Genomic DNA, 10489 nt, shown 5'->3' with positions numbered 1-10489 from the left:
AGGGTACAGTAGAAAGAGGCTCATTTCATTTCCTTTGGGGTATTATTCAGGACTATTTTTCCAATTTGGAGCTCCAAACAGGCAATTGATGGTGGTGTTCAATTTCCCTTTGTATGTATGTTCAAGACTGTTAAGCTATATTTGGAGAATCAGTTTCAAGTTATTTTGACAATTCCCTTTTTTTAAATTCATTTTACTGAGATCTATTCACATACTATGCAGTCATAGAAAACAAATCGTACATTTGATTATTCATAGTACCATTACATAGTTGTGCATTCATCACCAATATCAATCCCTGACACCTTCATTACCACACACACAAAAATAACAAGAATAATAATTAAAGTGAAAAAGAGCAATTAAAGTAAAAAAGAAAACTGGGTGCCTTTTTTTTTTTCTTCCCCCATTTTTCTAGCCTTCCATCCATAAACTAGACAAAGGGGAGTGTGGTCCATATGGCTTTCCCAATCTCATTGTCACCCCTCATAAGCTACATTTTTATACAATCGTCTTCAAGATTCATGGGTTCTGGGTTGTAGTTTGATAGTTTCAAGTATTTACTGCTAGCTACTCCAATTCACGAGAACCTAAAAAGGGCTGTTTATCTTGTGCGTAAGAGTGCCCATGACAATTCCCTTTTACTTTGAGCAGGGGGTATTCCATTCCCAGCTAGGGATAATGTTGAAAGCTAGAATTCCATAGCCCTAATAAAGGCAAGATTTGCTGCAAGAAATCTTTGCAATTTAGCTCCAGCATCTTCTTCCTAGGTCGCTTATTCAGGACGTGCAAGTTGGGCATGCAAGAAACTTGCAAAAATCATGGAAGGGGAGGGAGACAGGCTTACAAGTGAGTCTGAAAAATGAAGGGCCTCCCACACTTTATTGGTACAAGAATTACCTGGAGAGTTTGTGAGAAAGGTAGATTCTCAGAACCCTCCACCTGCAAAGCCCTGAGCAGCTGGAGGTGCCACAACTTTGATAAGGCTCTCATAGTATTGGCATCCAAGGGGCAGTCATGGGGATGGGGGTGGAAGGAGAACTGATGCATTCTACCTGAGGCAAAGAGGAAGGAAAGAACAGAGAAACAGAGCTGAAAAAAAGATCTAGGAAAACATAGTTTTAGATGGAAATCAGCAGAAACACAAAAGAAAAGAACCATAAAGTAGCAAACATGGCCCGTGATGCTGGGTGGAACAATAACAGCCAGGTTTCCCACCACATATGACCTCAATGAGAAAGCAGCATGTTGACACAAGGCTTCATAAACCCCAACTCTCCCTAGAGGATCTGCTTCCAGAACACCAAGCTAGCTGAACAGAATTCTCAAAAAATTCCAGAATAATAGGCTTGTGAAATGGGCCAACATACAGCATAGAATGACTGCAAGGGAGTTGGCCAGGGGTAGTCCTGCAATTTCCTTCTCCTGTGGATGCAACAACTGGGGTGGTAGGCAAGAGGATCTTAAGCTCAGCACAGATGGGTTCTGGCAGCCCAAACTGGGGATGAACTCCCTGGGTAGAATTCTTTCCAGTGCTGCAGTGAAACCAGCCTGAAGAGAATGTGTTCTCACCCAGTCAGTGTTGTTTCTGTGGCTTTGCAATCTCCTCCTGCATGCACAACTTGAGGGCCTCTTGCATGGGTGGATCCAGAGGCATGTGTCCTGACACCTCTTCACTTACTCTGTCTGGATCATTGTCCTGTTACACTATAACTGACATAACCTCTCCACTGTTGGCCTCATATTCAAGCGGAAGAACTAATGTCCAGAAGGTTCCAGCTTGCCACCCCTGCTGCTTTCATGTGACTCCTCGTAGTCTGGTTGCTTGGGTGGGTAGAGCCATCTCAGGGTGGAGGCAGGTACACCAGCAGGTCAGCTTGCAGGGCTGCATTCAGCACAGGCATATGCTGCCTCCTCACCTTCTTCTTGGCTGCCTGCTTCACCTTCTTGTTGTAGCTGTCCCAATTAAGCTGGTTCCTTCAGGTATGGTGCACGAAACTATGGCTTGTTTCTAGCTGCCTGCCACAGATTGCTACAGAGTTCTGGCCCAGAGTCAGGCGCCGCCTCCATCTGAAGCTCTGTGAATTGATCTGCAGGTGTCTCAATGGCCCCAAAGGCCGCCCCTCCCCAGGGCTGCATGCTTTTTGGGGGAAAAAAGGAACCAGGTGGCTAGATCAAGGTGGGGTAAATTATTTGAAAGCCACCTCCTTCCTTGGATAAATAACCCAAATGTGTCTCTTTCTGTGAGATAACTAATGGCACATCTGTGCATAAAGACCCACACATCATTAAATCTCAGTAGTAACCAGGAAGGGAAGACAGGGCCTGATGTATCATAGGTGCTCAAAAAGTCTCCGTTGGTGGGAGAGGAAGAGAAGCAGGCCCACAATCGGTGTGGAGGCCCAAAGATGGTGGAAAGCTAGAGTCTGGTGTAACTGCAGGTGGCAATGGAGTCTGGATCTGAAGCAGGTAGAGGTTAGGGGAAGTCTTGAGAAAGGATCCCAAGAGATACTATCAATGAGAATGATGTGTGAATTCTAAAGGGGGCGGCTGCAACTTTGAGGTGTTTATTGTGGTTGTTACCACTTTAAGGATACCAAAGGTGATTATGGTGAAGGACCTGCCTATTTCACTTCGTTTTCCCTTTCTTCTGTTCCAGGCTCACTCTACCCAGGGGCAAAGTATGAAGTTGCCTGTGCAGCATGGGAAAGGCTTTCCTACCAAAGATCTGCCTTCTCCCCCAGAGGCATGCAATTTTGACCACAAGTCAGTCTCTCCTGTGAGTTGAAGTGCTCAAAAGCACTGTGTAGTAAGGAAACAAGAAACTCTTATCTCCTGACCTCAGATTAGGTTAGCAAATTAGCTCCTGACTGGTTAGAAAGAACCAATCACTAGCACTTCTCACCAGAACATACAGAGCAAGTGAGTTTTTGGTGTAGGGTAAAGGAGAGGAGAGGGTTTGGATTTAGAAGAACAAGCTCACAACAAGGCAGCCCTGGTCTGGGCACCTCAGTAAGTGCCTTTGGTTCTTGAGGCCCAATGGAGGAGGGGACCAAATTGGAGAGAGAGTATAAAGACCTGAGGATGGAGGAGGGTACCCCAAACAAATGTCATCCACTTGCCAGTTTAATTTACTGCTTATTCCATTTCTCTTGCTCATTTGTCTTTCTAGCTTTTCCAGCTTTCTCCTCCAGGAAATCTTTCCTGAAGAAGTTTGAGGTATGGTAACATGTTCCATTTCCTAGTGTGAATGTATCTCATTCCCACACATCAAGCCGCCCTTTTGTCCGCATAAGAATAGTCTGTGGGGTATGCCTCCATTTCCAAAAGAAAAAGAGAATAATAATAATTACAACAACAGAAGCAAAACAACAACAATACAAAAAACAACAGGAATTATTGTTCAAGAACTCAGTTTGTGCTAAGCATCTAACTTTACTATATTTTCTTGTTTAATCCTCTCTAAAATCTTATAAAGTATGTATTTATTTTCTCAGTGTTATATATGAGACTGAGTTGTCAAGCAATTTTCCAGAGGTCACACAGGTAGTAAGTAGCAGATCCCCAAACCAAAACCAAAACCTATGCCCTTAACAGTTGTATATCTCCATGCAAATCCTAGATAGGGTTGGAGGAAGGAGGAAGAATGATTCCATTCAACAAAAGTGTATGCACATCCTACTGTGTGCTGGGCCTTACGGAGTATACAAAGATGAATACACACAGTCCCTACCCATAACAAGCTTTCAGTAGAACAGAGGGGATATGACCACTGTTCCCATAACTCTAATAGAAGGCAGAGTAGAATTAGTCCTAGAAGATATTAATGATAATAGCTACCATTTATTAAAAGCATACTATGTGTCATGTACTATGCTAATACATTATACATATATTTAATCCTCATAATAACTCTGGAACTATTACTACTCCATTTTACAGATAAGGAAACAAGACTAATGGAGCATTCACTAACTTCTGTGACTCAGAATAGTATGTGGCTGGGCTTTTTGGGAGCAGAAGGAGAGAACTGGACTCACCATTTGCTTATACCTCATTTTGAATGAACTAAATGTATCTGCATCCACCTCAGTACCTAAAAACTGGGGCCACCAGCTGCTTCAATATTGGCTGTACCTCACCCAGCACCAGATCTGAAGAAATGTGACATCATAATTTCATTTCATTTGGAAACATGAGGACAATGAAGCCCACCAGAGTTCCATTATTGGCCACTACCCCAAATGGGCCATCACCACCCTTTATTTTGTTTTGTTTAAAATCACTTATTCATTGAGAACTTATGAAATGCCATTGACTTGTAGACTTCAAAATTGTTAAAATGGTACATTTTATAATTGTGTGTATTTTACCACAATAAAATAACTGTTTATTTTACTGTTCTAGTTTGCTAATGCTGCAGAATGCAAAACACCAGAGATGGATAGGGTTTTATAAAACGGGGGTTTATTTCGCTACACAGTTACAGTCTTAAGGCCACAAAATGTCCAAGCTAACACACCAGCAACCAGGCACCTTCACCGGAGGATGGCCAATGGCGTCCGGAAAACCTCTGTTAGCTAGGAAGGCAGCCGGCGTCTGCTCCAATGCTCCGGCCTCAAAACGGCTTTCTCCCAGGACGTTCCTCTCTAGCAAGCTTGCTCCTCTTCAAAACATCACTCCCAGCTGCACTCTCTTCCTCCCCCCCGAGTAGGCTCATTTATGTAGCTCCACCGATAAAGGCCCACCCCGAATGGGTGGGGCCACGCCTCCATGAGAACATCTCATCAGAATCATTGCCCACAGCTGGGTGGGGCACATTCCAAGGAAATCCAACCATCACCAAAACTTCCACCCCACACACAAGACCACAAAGATAATGGCATTTGGGGGACACAATACACTCAAACTGGCACATATACAAAATGTTAACTTTCATTAAAAGTTTAATATACATCTCACGGCTACAGTCACCTTCTTTAAAAAAAGGTACAAAAGCTAAATACTTTATCATGGAGTTCATAATCAGAGCAAAAGAGCCTTACTCCAAGGAGACCAGAAGACCAGCTCTACTGACACTTTATTTGGAGAGTAGCCCCACTGCAGTCACCTTTCACAATCCCATACTGCTTCGTGTCTCTGTTCCCCAGCCCTTCTTTCTATGGCTCCCTTGCCTCATAATTATGTACACTGAATCCCCCAGGTCCTTTGTTGTGCAATGGTCAAGTTTTCCTACATCCTTGTCACCTAATGTTACTTGCACCTCCTTGTTCTGGCTAACTCTGGTGTTCCCCTAAGGACACTCCTGACCCTGGAGAGTGCAGAGTGGAGGATGCTCACTCTCCTACAAGAACTGGAGGAAGAACTGGCATCTTCCTAATTTTAGAAGGTAGCTTCCAGACCGTTGTTTCTGCACCCTGTTGGAAACACAACTTTGAGGCACATGCCATCCAAATAAATCACCTAATTTGTGTCCAGGGGTAGTGGCTAGAGTCCCACTTCTCGGACCAGAATCTTATTTATCTCTAGTCTTTTGTCTTCATTTTCACTAAAGTTATTCTTCTAACTCATTGAACCCTCTAGTCCTTTGACCCCTCCATTACTGCCCAGGCAATCTGTCAGCCCTCTCTTCTTTGTTTCCAGCCCAGACAACTAGCTTACCAATATTTTCAACTGCCTTGCCCCCATTCCATCCATTGCACTTGCCTGGTAGCAGAACCCCAACCTAGATCAACCATAAATGTTTACCTTCTATGTGTATGGGCTGGCTTCGGTCTCAACTGAGTTTTCAACACTGCCATGGATCCTTGTTCTGCCCTTTGTCAGCATTCTCCCCTGTTCTCTCGAGAAAACATTTCAGCCCTTTGCCAGATTTCTTGAGCCTCCTGTCTTTCAGCATATAACCTGGATTCCCACTTTACCAAAGCTATAGAGGCCAGAAATGACTTCAACATTTTGCTCTCACCCTGATACACCACTCATCAACTTATAGGCATTTGTCTAAGGTTAATTATAGAACTTGTGCTATATATTCTCCTTCCTTCTCAGGAATTTTGAGGCATTGTTTGGCAACCCTCCCTCCCCTCTTTCCAGCTGTATCTTCCACATTTATGTATATACTAGCCTTTTTTGTCTCTGGACACACACACACACACATTGCTGTGTATAACTATGCACGAGAATCATTCATCTTATTAAAATACAAATTCTCTTTTTAAACAGGTGATTCTCTGATATTTTCTTCATTTGTCCTTAGGTCTGCTTTTTGACTGACTTAATTACACTTCCTCTGCACAATAACTTGTGTGTGTGACAGAGAGTAGGGGAGGAAAGGAGAAAGGAGGGAAGGGAGAGGAGGAGAGAAGAGGAGGTAGATGCTGATGGTGAAAGAAATGGTGTTTCAAATTGACCTATAGGAATACCAAGCAGCTAATAGAATTATGTTTATACAGCTCATTTATTAACATGGGAATGTGTTCACAGTGTACTAGTAATTGAAACAAATATGTAAGGTTTGATCTCATTTTTGTAAAAATGTGTGTGCATGCACATAGGACAATGATGGCCCAGAAAGATAAATGCCTAAATGTTAGCTGTGATTATTTCTGGCTTGTGAAATATCTTTTATGCACCAATATCTTCAAAAACTTCTACATTAAGCATGATACTTTTGTGATAAGGATAAAGAATCCTCCTAGATACTAGACTATTCCCTCCTGTAGCTAAAACCTTATCTCTCTCCTTCCATTCAAATCTAAACTTTTTGGATCATCTCCATTCGCTGTTCCCATTTCTTTCCTCTCCATTATTTCTTCAATTTTTTGCAATCTGGCTTGAGCTCTCACCACCTAGTGAAACTGTCTTCACCAGGGTTACCCATGATATCCTTGTTGCAAATCTACTGGGCATTTTTCTTTACTTATATCATTTGATCGACCTGTTGGACAGGATTCAATACTTAACTATGGTTCACTCTGTTCTTTATACTCCCTAATCCCTTCGGTCACAGGACCGCACTCTTTTCTATGTTTCCTGGTAGCAAATGTGTGAACTACAAAAGCAGACAAATCTGGGTATGAATCATGGCTCTGCTACTGACTAGCAGCATAAATTCAGGCAGGCTACTTTATCCTCTCTGAGGATAATAATACCTACTTCATAAAGTTTTGTTCAGGATTAATTGAGAGAGTGCTTGTAAAGCACCTGGCAAAGTGGTTGGCACATAGCAAGTGGAAGTGAATGGTAGTAGTAGCTTTAGTAGAAGTATTATTTGTCCTGCTTCTCTGAATTCTCTTCTCGGGTTCCCCTTTAATGTCAGTGCTCTCTAGGGTTCTGTCCTGGGCCCTTTTTCCTTCTGATGCTATATACAGGTCCTGGGTGATCTCATCCAGGCTCACAGAAACTACCACCACATGCTAATGCACTGTAAAATCTGTATTTCCACCCAGATCTCTCTTCTAAGTTTCAGATCCTTCTACCCATCTGTCTAAGGTTTGTCACCACTTGGAAGGCCCCTACCAGAATGCCAGAGCTGGGAGATTTGCATAGATCAATGGTTTTCAACTGAGGCCCCTTCTGTCCCCCCAGGGGACATTTGGCAATTTTAGTTGTCTTGACTGGGGAAGGGGCATCTAGTAGGTAGAAGCCAGGTATGCAGCTAAGCATCCTACAATGCATGGGAAACCTCCATTGTTTCGAATGAATTATTCATCCCAAAATGACAATAGTGATCCTCTTGAGAAACTCTAGTGTAGAAAATCTCTAAATTCTCAGAACTGACATTTTTGTAGGGGACATCCAAGTGACAATGAACATGGACACTGAGGTCTGGAAAAGAAAGTGACACGATCAAGATCACAGAGGATTTCAGTGGCAGAATGATTGTTGACCCCATTCTCCTCACGCCTTGTTTTCCTTCTACCCCTCTTGCTTGTTCTTCCATTGCTTCCTTTGTAGACTCTTCCTCCTGTATCCATTCTTTTTTTTAATGCAATTTTATTGAGATATGCTCACATACCATAAAATCCATCCAAAGTATACAATGGCTCACAGTATCATCATATAGTTGTGCATTCATCACCACAATCAATTTTAGAACATTTCCATTACTCCAAAAAAATACACAAAAAAATAAAAAAGAAAACCTAAAAACATCCCACACTCCTTATCCCCCCATTATTATTTTTTTCGTGCATGTCTTTCTTTTATTACTTATCTACTCATACACCTGATTAAGGGAGTGTCAATCACAAGGTTTTCACATTCACACAGTCACACGATAAAAGCTATATAGTTATTCAACACAACCATTATCAAAGACCGAGGCTACTGGATTATGATTCAACAATTTCAAGCATTTCCTTCTAGCCACTCCAATATATCAGAAACCAAAAAGAAATATCTATATGAGTAAGTAGTCACAATCATTTATTAAATCCGAATTTCTCAGTTATACCTCCTCCCCCTCATTTGATCATTCTCTCAATCTTCAAGGATATCTGGGCAATGACCATTTTAACTTCTTGCTAGAAAGGAGTGTTGACTTTGTGGGGTAGAGGAATGAAACTGGCTGATGTTCTTGGAAAGAATGGTACCTCTGGGTTTCAAGGCTTATCTGGCACTGTATCCATTCTTTAAACAGCTGTCTTCAGTCTTCTATCCTCATCTCTGCTCCTCTCAGCAACTCTCCCTGAGTGATCTCATCTATTCCTGTGGATTTAACTTCAAACTATGTTTATGCCTTCTGGATCTGCATTTCCAGGACAGACCTCTATCTCTTGAGTTCCAGGCTCATATAGCCACATAGGCACTTGCCTACTATTATTAAACCACCTTCTGAACATAATTTATACTATCACGTCCAAGGCTTGGGGATTTTGAAGGACTATACAGTGCACTGTTCTGCCCTGTGCCCTGTGCTTTATTCACTTAAGCTGTCCACTGCCTCATATTCCAGACCAATTTTTCATTTATTTTTTTCCTGCATATCAAAATTTACTTATCCACTTTCACACTCCTTAAAATCCTGGCAGGAGGTAAGTGCACATCATATTAATTCATTCATAAAGCATCTGCTGAATGACCTAGTATGTTTGAGACACAGTACTGTCTGTAGGGCTGTTGTGGGGGATGTAACTGATCCATCATTGTCCTGATTTTGTCATTAGTTGGCCGTGCAAGTCTGTTCCCATTTCTGGGCCTCAGCTTCTTCATCTGTAAATTAGGAGGGCTAGACTAGAACAGTTTATGGAATGTGTCTGATTATAACAATCACCAAAGCTGCTTGTTAAAAATAAAAATTTCCAGGAATCTCAGATACGGTAAGTCCCATATGAGTTAATATATTATATATAAAAACCCCTGAACCAACCTCAACTCCAACTGGATAAATTCAAGCGTAAAAATCTCCATGTGTGAAACTCAGAGTCCTCCGTCCTTTAAGCTCTATCCCATCCCAGAGAATGCAACACTCCCAGGCAACCCAGCACTAATACCTCCCCATATTCTTCCCCTACTCCTCCATAGCCACAGGACAGTTCACATCTGTTGAGGTAAAGAGTGGACTTGAAATCAGGGTAGCCTTCACGGAGGAGGCTGCATTTGGGCTGTGCCTTTAAGGATGGAGCAAGATTCCCTCAGAGATGGAGGGAAAGAACTTTTCAGAAAGGGGCCATGGTGTGAATTCATTTATTCAAACTAAGTTTTCTGGCATCTTTGTGTCAGGCTCTATGAGGGAGGTGATGAAGGGCATGAGCTTTGGATCCAGCCATTCTTGGGCTTTAAACCTCACACTATTACTTCCAAATACCTCTTAACTCACCCCCTTTCCATGATGTGCACGTGTTCATCTGCTGCTTCTGGTTCTCCAAGGGCAGCAGAGGCAGCTCCCACCCTCATCCCCACCCCCACCTCCCTCACTGCCCATATGCAGTTGTCTAGTTAGTAGCCATGTTTCCTCGCTTTCCTTCCAATGCCTATTCTGCAAATACGCTTTCTAGGTGGCTAAAATTCCCTACTTTGACAAATCGGAGGCCCATTTTAGTGACTTTGGGATTTGCCTGCAGCAACTTGAACTCAGGTATGAAAACTCAGATACGAAACTCCAGTTTACCCACAACTTCCTCCTCATCTCGGATCCGGAAAAGCCCCTCAAGGCCAGTTTGCGCGTGTCTCTCCGACCTCAGTGCGCATGTGCAGCTGCTTGTGGCAGCAATGTTTTGTCCCTTTCCGCTTTCCTGTGGTCACGTGATCACTACGCTTTCTCCCCAGGAGGCTTAATGGGTGTGTTTATGAGGTTTGCTGCTCTGACCTATCACTGTTAGTGTGAAGTTTATAGATAGAGTGACATCCCAATTTGTTGTCCCTCCCCGCGGTGATAAAAGTGATCATACATCACGTGACTTCCCGGGGCAAGCCTAGATGCGTGATCACTTCATTTATAGCTTTATAGAAGTTTCAACTCCAGGGCACAAAATCAGGGGTAAAAAAA

At 42.7% G+C, this 10489-nt stretch overlaps 1 pseudogene; it reads right to left on the bottom strand.

Moving 5' to 3' along the window:
- Positions 1–1576: 1576 nt before the first annotated feature.
- LOC119524266 lies at positions 1577–2070 on the bottom strand (annotated as a pseudogene).
- Positions 2071–10489: the final 8419 nt, after the last annotated feature.

This window comes from Choloepus didactylus, chromosome Y (genome assembly GCF_015220235.1).
Source record: "Choloepus didactylus isolate mChoDid1 chromosome Y, mChoDid1.pri, whole genome shotgun sequence".
In the NCBI taxonomy this organism is placed as follows: Eukaryota; Metazoa; Chordata; class Mammalia; order Pilosa; family Megalonychidae; genus Choloepus; species Choloepus didactylus.
Note: the sequence above shows the minus strand (reverse complement) of the source record. Positions and strands in the feature narration are given on the sequence as shown.